The 12,648-nt window shown below is 43.4% G+C and overlaps 2 pseudogenes; both read left to right on the forward strand.

Annotated features, from left to right (window-relative positions):
- The window catches only part of LOC114638811, a 17,102-nt pseudogene extending 10,655 nt beyond the window's left edge, over window positions 1-6,447 (forward strand).
- A 2,631-nt stretch (window positions 6,448-9,078) lies between these two features.
- On the forward strand, window positions 9,079-12,448 carry LOC114638740 (annotated as a pseudogene).
- Window positions 12,449-12,648: the final 200 nt, after the last annotated feature.

Below are 12,648 nucleotides of genomic sequence, written 5' to 3' on the forward strand. Positions count from 1 at the left end.
GGACTAGGCAAGGCTGCCCACTCTCCCCCTACTTATTTAATATAGTATTGGAAGTCCTAGCCAGAGCAATTAGGCAACACAAGGAGGTCAAAGGGATACAAATTGGAAAGGAAGAAGTCAAAATCTCACTATTTGCAGATGATATGACAGTATACTTAAGTGACCCCAAAACTTCCACCAGAGAACTCCTAAACCTGATAAACAACTTTAGCAAAGTGGCTGGATATAAAATTAACTCAAGCAAATCAGTAGCCTTCCTCTACTCAAAAGATAAACTGGCTGAGAAAGAAATTATGGAAATGACACCCTTCAAAATAGTCACAGATAATATAAAATACCTTGGTGTGAACCTAACCAAGCAAGTAAAAGACCTGTATGACAAGAACTTCATTCCCCTGAAGAAAGAAATCGAAGCAGATCTCAGAAGATGGAAAGATCTCCCATGCTCATGGATTGGAAGGATTAATATAGTAAAAATGGCTATTTTGCCAAAAGCCATCTACAGATTTAATGCAATCCCCATCAAAATTCCCACTCAATTCTTCTCAGAGATAGAAAGAGCAATCTTAAAATTTATTTGGAATAACAAAAAACCCAGGATTGCGAAAAATACTCTCAGCAATAAAAGAACTTCTGGAGGAATCACCATCCCCGACTTCAAGCTGTACTACAAAGCAATAGTGACAAAAACTGCATGGTATTGGAACAGAGACAGGCAGGAGGATCAGTGGAATAGAATAGAAGACCCAGAAATGAACCCCCATACCTATGGTAACTTAATCTTTGACAAAGGGGCTAAAACCATCAAATGGAAAAAAGATAGCATTTTCAACAAATGGTGCTGGTCCAACTGGTGGTCAGCATGTAGAAAAATGCAAATTGATCCATACTTATCTCCTTGTACAAAGCTCAATTCCAAGTGGATTAAGGACCTCCACCTAAAACCAACCACACTGAAACTAATAGAAGAGAAACTGGGAAAAAGCCTGAAATACATAGGCACAGGGAAAAAGTTCCTGAACAGAACGCCAATGGCCTGTGCTCTAAGACCAAAAATTGACAAATGGGACCTCATAAAGCTGCAAAGCTTCTGTAAAGCAAAGGACACAGTCAATAGGACAGAGCGGCAACCAACAGATTGGGAAAAGATCTTCACCAACCCTACATCTGATAAAGGGCTAATATCCAAGGTATACAAAGAACTGAAGAAATTAGACTCTAGACAATCAAAGAACCCTATTAAAAAATGGAGCACAGACCTGAACAAAGAATTCTCAACTGAGGAAGCTCGAATGGTTGAGAAGCACCTAAAGAAGTGTTCAGCATCCCTAGTCATCAGGGAAATGCAAATGAAAACAACACTGAGATTCCACCTCACACCAGTCAGAATGGCTAAGATCAAAAACACAGGTGACAGTACATGTTGGCGAGGATGTGGAGAAAGAGGAACACTCCTCCACTGTTGGTGGGATTGTAAACTGGTACAACCACTATGGAAGGCAGTCTGGCAGTATCTCAGAAAATTGAACATAGCGTTACCTAGGGACCCAGCTATACCACTCCTGGGCATATACCCAAAAGAAGTTTCAACATACAACAGGGACACATGCTCCACCATGTTCATAGCAGCCTTATTTATAATAGCCAGAAGTTGGAAAGAACCCAGATGCCCTTCAACAGAAGAATGGATGCAGAAAATGTGGTACATTTATACAATGGAGTACTACTCAGCTATTAAAAACAATCAGTTCACAAAATTCCTAGGCAAATGGATGGAGCTGGAAAATATCATCTTGAGTGAGATGACCCAATCTCAAAGGAACATACATGGTATGCACTCACTGATAAGTGGATATTAGCCCAAAAGCTCACAATTTCTAAGAATCTTCATTTAGACCACATAAAACTCACATAGAAGAAGGAAGACCAAAGTATGAATGCGTTGGTCCTTTTTAGAAGGAGCATCAAAAGTTTCAACCAGAACTCCCAAAGTCTAAACCACCAACCAGAGAGCACAAAGGGAGGGACTCACGCACCTGTATAGGGAATTGAGGGTGACCTTGTTAGACTCCAGTGAAAGTGGAGGGCCAAGGTCCCCAAAAGTTTGGATCCCCTACTGTGTTGGAATTCGAGACCAGGGAGATGGGACTGGGAGGATGTTTGGAGCACACCATCACAAAAATTAGGAGGAAGGGGTAGGGGATAAGGAATTTGGGGGGAGAATGAGAAAGGAGACAACATTGAAAGGTAAATACGTATAATACCCAATAAAAACCCCACACAGATAAAGGATTTTAAAAAAAGGGAGTCTATTTATTTTAAGTTAATTTCAAAAGTTTCTAGGAGATGCAAATTGGCTAAGATACTATTTTAAGCTCTCCACAAAAGAATTTAAATCTCTGTTCAATATTCTCAAGAGAGAGGTAAACCCTAACTTCCTCAACAGTTAATTGACAAAAGAGAGGTAATCTCACAAAAAGTAGAAAAAGCTATTTCTAATCGATATATCATATAGTCTGATTAATTGTCAGTGGAGCTATAAAAGTCCTTTGACAAAAGATTATTAATATAGATTTATATATCCTTAAATAAGGCCTTCATGACTCTCTGAGTGTGGAAGGAGCAACTGTTGGCGCTTCTGCCCTGATTTTACAAGAACTCTGAAAAATTGGCTTTAAAAACAAAAGAGGGGGAACGGTACCCCCTCAGAAGGAGCCCCCCTGAAATACTCTCCATCATGCCTTGTTCACTTTTCTCTCTCTAAAGCTGAAAGCTCATGGCAAATCTCTTGCTGACCATGTTGGTGACCTCGGGCACCACCAAGACCAACAAAACTTTGCCACAGATATGGGGAAGGACCCTCATACCCATAAAGGGAATGCCCCAGTCCCAGTTCCCTTATGGAGCCGAGGACTGATATGCCTGCCCAATACCACAGAAGGCACAGCTAACCGGCTACCACAAATATTAATGAAAAAAAATAGATACCCTCACAAAGCCAGGCCCAATCATAAATACGATGAATAACAATTTACATCCAGGGAAGAGAAATCTCCCTGAGAATCCCCTTCTTTTTTCTTTCCAGGTAAAATTGAATCACCCGTGATGCCTGCTATTAGAAGTTCTAACCCAGATGGACCAGAAGCCAGGACCCTCGCCCTTACCCTCACCCCCTACCTTTTCCCACCTGCACAAGGTCCCCTGAAGCTGGGCAACTGCAAGATCCTGCTTGGCAACTGCAGATAGACTCAAAGCAGTGTACCATATCATCTGAAGAATAGCAGGGAGACCATAACTCAAGCAGTGTACCATATCTTCTGAAGAATAGCAGGTTGCAGTCCTCCTCGCCCCCACGAATAACCAGGACCCACTGGTCGGGTCAAGTGGCACCCAGACGTGGGGCTCGAGGCACGGACCTATCCGGACGGACCCTCATTGAGAAGATGTGCACACGACATCAAGATTGAGCAAGACAGAGATCATCGCCCGTGACCTGTCGTCCACGGAACCAGGTTGATGCTGCCATCAAGAAGGCAGTTGAAGTTCATTACCATCAGCTGAAAATTGCAGAGGATCCAGAAGTGACTCCGCAGGAGACTGACATAGCTGTCAGCTCCCCTGCCTCCCCTTACGGTCGACCCCTAGACTTCCACGCCCTCCAGAAGGGTTCCTGGTATGCCTGGCTTTGCCCTCATTTCTCTCGCTAGAGAGCTTGGCCTCTTGATCACCACAACAAAAATTGGCTTTTTCCTAAACCAAGGCCACCCTTGATATGGCAGCTAACATTGGGGAGCCTTCCTTTATGACAATATTACACCCCAAACTGTCAAATGGTTGGTAACTTGAACATTTACAAGAGACTAGGATGGCTGTGAGTTAGCCCAATGACGGGATTATTGTAGGTCCACTTCCCAGGGGCCCACCCAATGCAGCCGAAAAGGAGTGCGTGGTGCTGGGAGTGGGTGCAGCCTACATGGCCTAAGACAGGGCTCTCACCCTCCTTTCACCCACATCAGAGTCCCTTGACGTTGCCCATCGTCGACAGCCTAAAGCCTTCGACCATCGATGTGACTTGTCTCACATCAGTGTTTTGGGGTTGTGAACTTGTCTAAGACCCCCCCATAATTAGACATCCAAATTCAAAACTCACATAGTTGGGATTGAACATAAGACGCCTTCTCTAACTAAACAGAGAAGGGGGAGATACCAGAAGCCAGGACCCTCGCCCTTACCCTTACCCCCTACCTTTCCCCACCTGCACAATGTCCTCTGAAGCTTGGCAACTGCAAGATCCTGCTTGGCAACTGCAGATAGACTCAAAGCAGAGTACCATGTCTTCTTAAGAATAGCAGGGAGACCATAACTCAAGCAGTGTACCATATCTTCTGAAGAACTGCAGGTAGATCATAATTCAAGGCAGTGTACCATATAGACCATGACATGTTTCAAGGCACAGGCCAAGAAGATTTTGTACTTTTCCACCACCTGGACCCTCTTACCCCCTCCCCTTGTAAAACATGCTATAAAAAAGCATTTCATGTTGAAAAAAAAAAGAAATTAAAAAAAATTATCAGAAAATGTAAAAAAAAAAAAAAAGAATCACAGGAGATGAAGGACAAAGAACATTGCCATCTAACCATCTACAAGAGCAGCCAATAAAACACAAGATAAAGGAGATTTTGAGAGATGAAATGGCTGTGAGTTTCCCAATATTGATGAATGTCTGAATTTCAGACTTAGAGAGCTTAATAGTTCCCCAATAACAAGAAAGGCATACTGGATATGATCTTTCCTAAGAAAAATTTAAACTTCTGTAGGGGAGAAAACAGCATCTTTTATTTAGATGGAAAATTTACTAATAATTATTCATTAGGAAATGAAAAGTCCAGAATATTAACATCTTGAAAGTTAGAAAATGAAGCAGAATATTTGAGTATATACAAATTTAACCAACAAAATGAACAGAGTGACATAACATCATGAATATTTTTTATTAATTTTATGTATATAAATTTAGTATCCATATATGTGAATTTAATAAAATGAATTAAATAAAAAAAAAAAAGAATCTTGACTACAGTCCTCCTAGCACAGCATGTGCCACTGTGAATTATTGAATACTAACTAAAATGCAAGGCTGTGTACAGTAAGATTTCACCGCCATGGTAATGAGCACTGTTCTCTTCTCCTCCACTGTCCTGTCTTCTCAACTTCTCCTTCCTTGTCTCTCATCTCTTCTCCCCACAAACCACACACATGCCTTAGCCACTGCATCTTTCCACACTTCATAGCAGATTCCATGTCTAGGTCAGACATGGCGGTTGATCCTTGTGTCCAAGCCACCTACCCTGCCATCATCATCCTCTCAAGATTGCACCTGCAGCTAGAGGAGAGCCTGCCCTCAGAAGTCCTTGGACCATGACTGTGGCTGCAGCAGTTACAACAGGAGAACATCAGCACTTTCTGGAACAAAACAAAACACAGGGCAGAATTAGCCCATGATGCAAAAAGACACTCCAATATTTAACATGATCTAGTACTTACAATGGTGGCTCTAGACCTGCTTCTGAGCCACCCCCATTCAACTGCCATCTTCCTCAAAGATCCATGCTTTGAAAAGAATGCCTAAGTTAGGTGAACTTCTAAGTGGCCTGTTCTCCTCTTACAAGCCCAAATTCTTGTTGTCCTTAGTCAAGGGAAGTAAGGCTTTACTTTTTTATAGGGTAATGTGAAGTCTGAAATTGAGGAGACCACACATTAGGTCTAGTAGCCTGGAGGCCTAATATGATGGACTTGGCCCTCTGACTACTGTACCATGAAAAATTACTGCTATGACCAGCCCCAGACTAGGACCTCAGCACCTCAGCCCTCCTCATGGCTTGACAGCCTCAGGTCTGGGTTTCCAACTTAAGTGCTGTTCAGTAGAGATATAATGATAGCAATCAAATACAAGACTGTTAACTCTATTCTAACTCCACAGGGGCGGGGAGCATACATGGGAATTAAACAACCTAAAATGATCTTTAAAAAAATTAAAGAATCTATGTCAGATTATATATACATAAGTGACTTTTGTTTATTTTTTCTAACTCATTTTTATATTTGTGTAAATAAATGGTATAGTCTTTTTTTTTTTCATTTTGACTTTGATTGGTTTGAGCATAGTCTCACCATGTAGTTCAGACTGACTTCCAACCCATGACTCTTTTGCCTCAGCCCCCCTAGTGATGAGACCCCAAGCCCACTCCACCACCCTAGGCTTACACAAGGGTCTCAAAATGTGAAACACAAAGCAGAGACAGGATCTGTGTCTTTTCTTAGCAGATGGGAATACTCATTAACCTGCAGCTGAGGGCACACTGACTCTTTACCCCATAGTCTAAGAAGGACATGTACTTGGACATCTCCCGCAAAGAAGTTGGGCAACTGGAGGTGAGGAGATTGTGATTGCCCCACCTTGAAGCCTGGCCCACAGTATTGGGGACCAGGGGAGGAGGAAAAGAAGGAGGGAGGGAGGGAGGAAGGGAGGGAGGGAGGGAGGGAGAGAGAGAGGAAGGAAGAGAGAGGAGGAAGGCAGGGAAGGAGGTAGGGAGGAAATGAATCACTCCTGAATGGCAGCTGTCCCTGCCAGAGCTGCATGCACTCTATAACATATTCTATTTTGAGAGTCCAGTTTTCCCAACAGCCTTACAATGTTGTAGATGATTTAAATTTTGAATATATTGTGTATAAATTATTACATTGTGAATTGCTCAAATATCTTGGACAGTTTTTGTGGCTAATGTCTTAGAACACTGGATCCCCAGGTAGTTGCACTGCCTTAGGAAGGTTGTAGAACCCTAAGACATGCAACATCATGGAAGGAAATTGTTTGCTGTAGACTCTTCATAAAGTTTTATATTGGAGCTACTTCCTGTCTGCTGATGCAGTGTGACTCACCCTTGACCATCCTGCTGCAATGTCCTTTCATCATGAACCGTGTCCTCAAACTGTAACCATGAGAAGGGTACATGACATAACTTCCCTGAAACAATGAAACAACAGGTTTCATCAGTTACTGTCTTTAAGTAAAGGCAGGACCTAATACTGACACCCCCCTCATTGTTTTCAAACTAGTCACACTCCTGTCTTTGCACTCTTCAAACCACAATTGAACTCTTCAGTATACAACATACAAAGCAGACAAGGGGGCAGCAGAGAAAGCAGAATTCTGGGAAACTGTAGCAGACAAAGAGAATCCAGGAAAATCATGGGGTCAGTGATTCTGAGGTTGATGCCCTGCTGGGGACAGAACCTTATCTCCTCCATCACCTTCAACCAAGCCAAGAAACAACCAAATGCTGGTGAACCTGAGCCATGGTGTTGCAGAGCTAGCACCCTAGTTCTATATGACCTACCCCTCCATTTTCAACAATAGAAGAGAAAAACCTCGCCTTGGGCTCTGGGGCTTGGTCTGACCAATGCAGAGCCACCAGACAAGACTTCCCCATCTCCAGATCCTCCTCTTCCCTGCTAGTGATGCAGTGTCAGAAGACAGCTCTCAGCATTAGCAAATAAAAACAGGACTTGCAGTTAAATTCCCACCTATGAACTAAACCTCCCGTAGGTCTCCAAGAGAAATGGTACTGCACAGTGTGTCCCTCTCTTCATTAGACTCCTTCTTCCAAGTTTAGGGAAGCACTGAGCAGATACTTAAAATTTGTTTTAGCAGTTAAAGGCAGAATGATCATGGTCTCAGTTTCAAGTCTACATTTGTAACCAGACAGTACTGGCATTTCCCAAGGTAGTATTAACAAAAAACATTAACACTCAGACACTGATGTTTTAGTTTGTAGTTTAGAACCATTCCAGCCTTCTGGGGCAAATTGCTTACCTTATACACCTAACCCTCCACTTACACTTACCAAGACCCTTTCTCCTGGATGGTTGAGCAAAAGGACCCATAATTTGAAATCAGAAAGATCTCATTCTAAAGCATAAGAGCTAAAGGTCAGTTCAACAAATTGAAACAGTACTAAGTATTTGACGGGGTTGCTATGAAAGTAACAATGAATCTAATGGAATGACACTAAATTGCATACATAGTCTGAGAAAATGGTTCTTCCAACTCTCTACACCTAGGTAGAAATCCTTGGGTTCCTATCCTAGACTCAGCTCCCTAGCTTCTTCCTTTGGTGTTTGTTGTTTCTCTCTCTCTCTCTCTCTCTCTCTCTCTATATATATATATATATATATATATATGTATGTATATATATATATATATATATATGCGTGTGTGTATGTATATAGATATATAGATATATAGATATAGATGATATAGATAGAGATGATATAGATAGAGATAGAGAGAGATAGATATCGCTCTCTTGCTCTCTCGTTCTCTCGCTCTCTCTCTTGCTCTCTCTCTCTCTTTCTCTCACTCTCTCTCTCTCTTCTTCAGATAATAAACACAGATTCCAAGAAAAAATGCAAGCTAATGTGTTTCACAATTCAAGTAATCCTTATTTAGGAAGAATGCTGTTCAAGTTTTAATAGATAGTGTAATAAAATGGAATAAAAACCAATGAGGCATATTCTATTTTCCTTTTTTTGAAATTTCCATATGGCAAAATATGATCATATCCATTTCCTAACTCAAACTGTGTACATGTCTATACATGTCCAGAGAGTCTTTCTGCAAAACATATTTCCTACTGTGGGCTGTAGTAATCACAGCATGGATGTTCACTGCAAAGATATTCCTCAACCCAAGATTCTAGGGACCTTTAACAAGTTGTCCTAACTAAAAAGGTAATATCCCACAATATTTTGCCCCCAAACTCCTAACCCACACAGAGACACAGGTGAGGACCCATCTGAGTATATGGGACATAAGAGTCCAGGCTTCAATTTCACCTCTAGTAAACAGTGCTATTTTGGAGGAGTGTCTAGTTATCAACACAAGCCAATTTAAAGAAGAAGCCATGACCACACAGTTCCTGTGGTAACAGCTCCACCACTCCCCTATCTGCTGGGAGTCATAAGGCTTAAGACCCAAAGATAAAGCCTGTAGTGGTCCTGAACAAATCCTCTGAGAGGATGCATCTTCTTGCTCTCCATCTGTTTTCCTTTTCCTGGGTTCCAGCACCAAAGCTCTGAGTACTGGGGTCCCTCCATCTCCAATCTGCAGGCTAGTTCCTAAAATAATAAAATTTAGTGTGTAATTTGGGACTCTTAAATGGGTCTCATAGATCTTCTCAAGAGCCTCGGAGTGAAGTCTTCCTGTGGAATGTTCCTGCCCCATTCTTTAAAGCTGTGGTAGTTTCTAGTAACACAGAAGCTTGTACTGACTGACCAGGGACTCCTAAAGCAACTGGAAGAAAGACAGAGATTGCAGGATAACAGGCACATTCTCTTCATCTATGGGTCCTTGGGAAGAAGATCACCTTGTGATTTTTCTGTTCTGTGCCTATAAGAGGGTAGAACAGGAGCATCCTGGACAACATGTGCTGCAGGAGGGAAGATGGGCCAGGGACAAGCAAGGATATAAAATATCAGAAGTAGGAAACTGCCTAAATCTAAGGCGGGATTGGATTCTTGAGGAAAAAAAAATGATGCTGTGGAGGAGGATGGGAGAGAGGAGCTGACAAAGATGCCTGAGGGAACCATGGACAGAGTTAAGGGCAAGGAGGTCAAGGGAAGCTTCTCTCCACCTTACCTCAACTGTGCACTCTCTGGAGAAAGCATCTGTGCCTACCTCAGGTCATGGGGTTCTCTCTTCTAGAGGACATCATTGGGGGCATGGAATGCATACCACACTCCCGCCCCTACATGGCCTATCTGGAAATTGTCACTTCTGAGAATTACCTGACCACCTGCACTGGCTTCCTGATAAGACAAAACTTTGTGCTGACTGCAGCTTACTGTGCAGGAAAGTGAGACAAGATGCTGCTTATCCTTAATATGAGACAAACCCCAGGGTAGCAACCTGTGACACACGCAGATGAACCTGAGAGAGATCCTGAGCCTGGGTCAGCTGACGAGAGATGTCATTAAGTAGATGCTCTGAGCTCAATCACTATAAATGCAGTTCCCCTCAGAGGCAAGAGAAGTTTCTCCAATGTGACCCCTCCATACACCTTTAAACATGGAAGACACCCATAGCTCACTTGTCAGGATCTACCCAGTACTTTTCTGGGGGTGTCTCCTTGATATTTTCAAGAATACTGGCCTTTGGTTCCAAAATCCATGGCCCAAGATTTCTAAGGAAACCAGAACAAGCCTTCAGGACACTTTCTACTTCTTGCTTTCCTGAATAGTTCTTGCTGTAGCAAATGGGCCCCATTCAAAGTTCTCCAAATTGGGGAGGATTAACCCTACCCACAGGTCTTCCATTTCTTACTCATTCCCTAGCAATTCCTAGGGAGCCAGCACTGGAAAGGGTGTCTTCTCCAGAAACCCTCTTTCTCCAAGATTTTTCTCTCCATAAAGCTGACTTACACATAAGTGCAGATGTTGCTCTCCTGAATAAATACTGAACCTGTCAAAACCACGAATAACCCAGAAAATGGGCATGGGAAGAGGCCTCTGTTTCAGGGAAGAACTTCAGACTTTTATCAAAATACATTCATCTCTGCAACTATTGCTTCCTCTGCTTCCCCTTCCTTTTGTTGTTGCTGATGTTGGTTTTATTTATGGTTTATTTTTGACACACAGTCCCTTGTAGCTCAGGCTGGTCTCAAACTTACTGTGTAGCTAAGGATGACCCTGAATTTCCAATCCTCCTCCCTCTACCACCCATCTGCAGAGGTTATAGGCATGAACCACTGTGGGGAAATTTAGAGGCCGCTGCAGTGGTGGGGCCCCGGAGGGGCTTCCACGCTGCGGCGGGTCCCACATTTAGGAGGAATCCTATGGTTCCACCGGCCTGGAGGCCTTGGCAGCGGCAGGCCCCAATGACACGAGGAAGTCCTTGGTTCCAGAAAGGTTTATTGTCATGGTGGATGGTGGATAGATCTAGGCGTACCCCCCTGAACTCAGGGCAGTCCCGAGTTATATAGGGAGGGAGAAAGGGGGAGGATTGGGGGAGGATCTAGGGGAGGCATGCCTAATTTGCTCTGCCCTCTGGCCTTCATTAGTATGTAAATCCCTAAGGCCTGAGGCCTATGACTGAACAATGTAATTTTATGAAGACATGACTGTTTTTTAGGACCCTGGATTCTGGAGGGCGCCGAACTCCTGCCAGTACTCACGCAGAGTCTCAGGGTTCTAGGCACCTGCTCAACCATGACCCAGGATACCCTCACGCAGTCCCACAAACCACCATATCACTTTATACAGTACTGTGGCTCAAACTCAGAGATTCACGTTTGCTAGGCAAGTGCTCTACCAATTGCTACATGCTCAGGCCCCATCCTTTCTCACAACAGGTCAATAACAGTCCTCCTAGGAGCCCATAACAAAACATCTAAAGAAGACACATGGCAGTGACTTGAGGTTGAAAAGCAATTCATTCATCCAAAATATGATGACTATTTGATTATCCACGACATCATGCTACTGAAGGTAACAAGTTTCTCCCTCCATTGTAAGCCTTCAGACTTTTTCTTCTGGTCCTCATTGCCATGAATTTCCCTTGCCCTGCTGTGGACAGCATTCCCTCTTATTTCCCTGTTGGACTTGGTATTTTGCCCTTCCTTTCCCTGATTGCCTGGAACTAACCCCTAGCCCATGGCCCTGGCTAAGAGTCCCTCATTCCCTTCACAGTTGAAGGAGAAAGCCAAGCTAACCCTGGGCGTGGGAACCCTCCCACTCTCTGCCAACTTCAACTTCATCCCACCCGGAAGAATGTGTAGGGCAGTTGGCTGGGGCAGAACCAATGTGAATGAACTAGCTCAGACACACTGCAGAAAACAAAGATGAAACTCCTGGAGCCTCAAACGTGCAAACACTCACCAGTTTTCAACACAATTCCCTGCTGTCTGTGCACAATTCCATGAAGATGCAAAATGTATACAAGGTGATCCTTTTACCAGGTTTTTCTAAAAACTCTCCCGGGAACCAGAGTTCTAGAAGGGGGTGGAGAAGAAGATTATCAGCTAATCACACTGTTTAGGAATCACCAAGTGAGGAAACAAAGTATCCATCTTCCCAGTTCTATCTTGGGTTACTCAGTCAGCTGTGCAGAGAACATGGGATGATATGAAGAAGATAGTTTGACTGCCCCCCAAAACTAAACACCAGGCTCCAGACCTAACTCCAACCTGAAATGGGTGTGTAGAGGTAGAGGCCCTTTCCTGTACATTCTCTGCTCCGCCCCTAACAGGGAGACTCTGGAGGACCTCTCCTGTGTGCTGGGATAGCCCAAGGTATTGCATCCTATGTACATCGGAATGCAAAGCCCCCTGCTGTATTCACCCGAACCTACCATTACAGACCCTGGATAAATAAGATCTTGAGGGAAAATTAACTCTGGGGCTCAGGGCCAGCCAGTGAGGAAATCTGGAACTCAAAGAGTGCAGGTTTTCTATGCCATGTGGTCTGTCCCAGTCCCATGGGGCAGTGAACTAGGATCCAGCGGACCTGGAAGAGAGAACTGGAGGACAGGGAACACAAGGAACACGGCTTGTCTATAGGCTAATCAAACCGTAATTTTTACTTTTTCACACA

This window comes from Grammomys surdaster, unplaced genomic scaffold (genome assembly GCF_004785775.1).
Source record: "Grammomys surdaster isolate TR1022 unplaced genomic scaffold, NIH_TR_1.0 125630, whole genome shotgun sequence".
Taxonomy (NCBI): domain Eukaryota; kingdom Metazoa; phylum Chordata; class Mammalia; order Rodentia; family Muridae; genus Grammomys; species Grammomys surdaster.